The 4,484-nt window shown below is 36.0% G+C and overlaps 1 non-coding gene across 1 annotated transcript; it reads right to left on the bottom strand.

Moving 5' to 3' along the window:
- Positions 1-3,641: 3,641 nt before the first annotated feature.
- LOC121225338 (small nucleolar RNA R71) lies at positions 3,642-3,747 on the bottom strand. The gene has a single exon (XR_005923198.1). It is a non-coding gene; the product is annotated as a small nucleolar RNA R71 (small nucleolar RNA).
- Positions 3,748-4,484: the final 737 nt, after the last annotated feature.

The raw sequence follows: 4,484 nt of genomic DNA, 5'->3' as shown, positions 1-4,484 counted from the left end.
TAGGGTTGTAATAAGGTGTGGAAAATATATACTTTTCTTGGGCTCTGTATTCAGTTTAGCATTTCTTCATAGACCTAATGGCCAATGCAAACTGGATTTTCTATAAAATAAAGCAAAGCATAACCGCTCTATATGCGATGACGTCAAAAGCATTGTGTGTGGGTGCCAAGCGAGTGGAAATAAATTACATCCACATCTTCGCTATCAAAAACATGATGGTTGTGTTAAAATTGAGGGGCACCTCGGTGTTGGCATGGTGAGTCCACTCGTCATGACCCTCCATCAAGTAACTAATTATCCCCTCTATATCTAGTTTCTCGAAAGTAAAAAAATCTAAATTTTCTAGATAATCGTCACTATAATATGGGGCATCATAATATCAGCATATTTCGTGAGGTGCAATCAACACATATTTTCCCTTAATAAATAACACGAGTGATCGTCTCACCACGCTATCTATGATTCTCCCTATCCTTCAAGGAGGCATAAAACTTATAAATTATTACACCAATCGCCAGTTCGATAGGGGTTGTGCAAAAGTTGTTCCAATGATGGGATTGCACCAAATCCCAAATCTCATCGCAAGCAGACATGGTGGGATTGAACCCATATTCTTGAATGAAATAATGCCCACTCATTTGGAGGTAGAACCTCTCTACTTTCAGGTAATGGAAGTGATGGGCATCGAAATTAATTAGTGTGTGGGAGGTATGTTGTTATTTTCTTGGTTCATTTTTCCAAAATTTGAAAAAAAAAGAACTCAAACGATAAAATTAATGAAAAAAAAGAGTTAGAACGCGAAACCTCATGTTGTTGCCTACGAAAACCATTCATCAAACTGATGTGGAATATAAATCTGAAATAAGAGAAAAAAATAAACAACTACCAAAGAAAAGGAGAAAAAGGGAGAGATTACTTGTAGAATTTGAATATCAGAGATGCGAAAGATTGAAGCTAGAACCCAAGACTAAGATGTGATGGCTGGAGAGGAGTTTTTGCTCTTCTTAGATGTTTGAAGGGGTTTTTTTAGAATTAGAACCAGTTAGTATAAATAGAATTCCAACGGACTTTTAGCCTGAAATGGGAACACGACGCCCTAACTTCACCCTATTTAGGTTCGAAGTGGTTGTATCACGTCATGCACAATCTATGGCGCGACATGACATGAAAATTTCATGTTCCTATTGCACAAGGGTCGTGTCACACCATGGCCTTGGCATGTTGCAACATGACCTTGCTTCCACTCTTTCGAGATGTGTCAAAGTCCTTTTGTCGCCCATTTTTTTCTGTAATTAGCTTCTACTTGTCTCGTTGTGTCTGGAAACCTGTTTTCTCCTAATTCTAACATGTAATTTAAAATACTTATCCTAAAATATAACTTTAAACAAAAAATTAAAACTAATTTACAATATTTACAAATTTATTGAAGTTCAATGGTTTAAAATTTATATCGCACTACCGAACTTCTCCGGTAATTCCTTGAATTTAACCATCAGTTTCCTTCGTTTCTCATGGCTATCGTTGATAATCCAATCATTTCGTATCCTATCGGGATTTCTCCATTTGTGTCATTCTCTAGTATTTCACTTACCTGCAATCATACAACTCGGTAAATACGTTCAATCAAGGCAATTAAGGATTAATTCAAACAACACATAACATTCCTCCCTAACTGATCCCTCATTTTGGGAATCGTGACCGCACTTGAACACTTCTTTTTTGTCATTGATTATTGTTAGTTTGTTTCGTTTGAGATCGATGGTCGACTTAAATATGGCCAAGAGCGGTCGACCCAACAGAATGGGGATGTCTTGATCTTCTTCAAAATCGAGGACTAAAAACTCAACAGGGATTATAAATCCTCTTACATTAACCAATTCATCCTTAAGGACACCTTTTAGGTGTACCAAGGATCTATCGGCTAGTTGTAGCATTATCGAGGTGATTTCAAGGTCCCCAGTTTAAGTTTTCGATAAATCGTTTAGGCATTAAGTTTATGTTGGCCTCTAAATCACAAAAGGCTTTATTGAAATGTTGATCCCCTATCTCTATTGGAATCATAAAGCTACCCAAAATTTTCAATTTGAGGGTATATTTTTCGTAATTAAAGCATTTCACGAGGCATTAATGTCAATTTGCTAGCCCTTTTTCACCTTTTTATGTCATACCATGATTTCCTTTAGGTATCTGGCATATTTTGAGATCTTTTCGATGAGTTTTAAGAGTGGTAAATTGACATTGAGGGATCTAAAAGAAATTTAAAAATTCATAAAATCAATCCCGTCTCTCTTTTGCTTGTCCTCTAATTGAGTAGGGAATGGTACCTTCATAGTGCTTAACTTTGTATTTATCGAATCAAACACCAATTCAACTATCTCCTCAATTAGTTTGTTGGACTTTTCCTCCTCCATGGTATGCCTATCCGTGAACATCTTAGCCCCAAACTGGTTTGAACTGTGAGGTTGAGAGATAAGTAGTTTTTGCTGACTCATTAGTTTAGTGGAAGATCGAGAGATCCGACTAGGTTAATGACTAGTTAATTGAATAAAAACCCAAAATAGGAATTAGTTATGACCACCAAAACGAGCTAATCACCCATAACTAGATTTGATGGAGTTTATAAATTAGTTTTTTAAAGTTCTTTCCATTTATGTTATTTTGTTCTTTTATTTATAAAACCCCAAAAACTTCTATTTATATTTTATCATAATATGATTTATTTAAGTTACTAATTAGATATTTGTGTTTGGTTTAGAATTAATTTAGCACTCGCCTCCCTTGGGTACAATCCTCAGAATACTTACCTACTTCGTTGTAACTATATTACAACCTAACTTGTATACTTACGGACACCGCTTATTTTATATCTTTTGTGCAGTATTCTCACTCTAAATATTAGTACATCCAGAGGCGATCAAGTTGTTAGCGCCATTGCCAAGGAGGAAACATCACTAGATTAAGTTTTGTCTTTACATTTAATAAGATAATTAGGAAATATTTAAATTATACATATAAGTTTTATTTTATTTTTACTAACATCTTTTATTTCCTTTCTGATTTCAGTGTATGACTCATAGTAGGGGAACGTCTATAGAGCTAGCGATTGATCCAAAAAGAATAATCCATAAGAACCGTTGACAGCAACAACAACAACAATAATAGATGCATAACCCACCACCTGCTGTAGGAAATCTACCACCACGAGACAACCCATTATTCAACGAAATTAAAAATAATAACCCAAAAGACTTGCCACCACCACAACAGCTACCCGTAAATATACCTATGGCACGTAATGAAAGAACCTTGACAGGTTACGCGTTACCAAGTCTGGAAATGGTTCAAAGGAGTATAACAAGGCTAGCCATCATAACTAATAATTTTGAGATCAAACCAGCAATGGTCCAGATGATCTAGAACAATTTGCTGTTCAGAGGTACAATGACGGAGGACGCTATTCATCTTTGTGATACTTTTAAATATGGTCACTGATGATGCTATTCATTTTCGTCTGTTTCCCTTCTCCTTAATTGATAACACTTTCTCTTTGTTAGATTCACAAGCACCAGGATCTATTACGATATAGGATGAACTCGCAAGAAAATTTTTACAAAAGTTCTTTCCTATTAGCAAGAAAGTCCAACTGAGGAGAGAGATTACAAAGTTCAAATAATTAGAAGCAGAAGGTTTTCATGAAGCCTGGGTGCATTTTAAAACACTGATCCAGATATGCCCACATCATGGGTTGAATGCACACGCGTGTACAGGACTAGATGGAGTTGCATGAGGAGCCCTAATGAATAAAACATACGACGATGTGTATGAATTGATAGAAAATATGGCGATGAACTCCTACCAGTGGCCAACTAAGCACTATACATACAACCAGAAACCACCTACGGTAAAAGTTGTCGGAGGATGATAAATACCAATAGATTGTGGACAAATTCAACCGTATAGAGTCATCAACCAGTGCATCATCAATGTATGAGGGAGATAAACCACTCTTCCATTACATCAATAATCCTACCGAGGATGTGAACTACATCGAGAATAGGGGTGGAAACCCGTATTCAAATATTTATAATCTTGGATGGAAAGACCACACGAACATGAGATAGGGAGGAAACCAATGAAGAGGAAATGGTCCTAACCAACATAAAAATGCTAACTATCAACCTCTTTATTTACAAAAGCTTTAAGAAAGGGCCAACTCAAATTACTATACTATATATGGTCAACGCTTGGATCAGATCAAGGGGGAGATGTAGTCAATGAGAATTGAAATAAAATAAGTGATGTCTAAGTGCACTAATACAACAAAAACATTAACTAAGTTGAAAGATCAAATGAGTCATTTGATGAGTATGATGGGAGATATAAAACGAAAAATTGGCATCGGAATCCCAGTAATACAAAGAACAATCCTTTGAGAGAGAGGAAGGAGCAAGTGAAAGTAATCGCACCGTTCAGGCAAAGTACTA

This window comes from Gossypium hirsutum, chromosome A03, assembly GCF_007990345.1.
Source record: "Gossypium hirsutum isolate 1008001.06 chromosome A03, Gossypium_hirsutum_v2.1, whole genome shotgun sequence".
Lineage (NCBI taxonomy): Eukaryota > Viridiplantae > Streptophyta > Magnoliopsida > Malvales > Malvaceae > Gossypium > Gossypium hirsutum.
The sequence above is the reverse complement of the archived record's forward strand: the minus strand, read 5'-3'. Positions and strand labels throughout refer to the sequence as shown.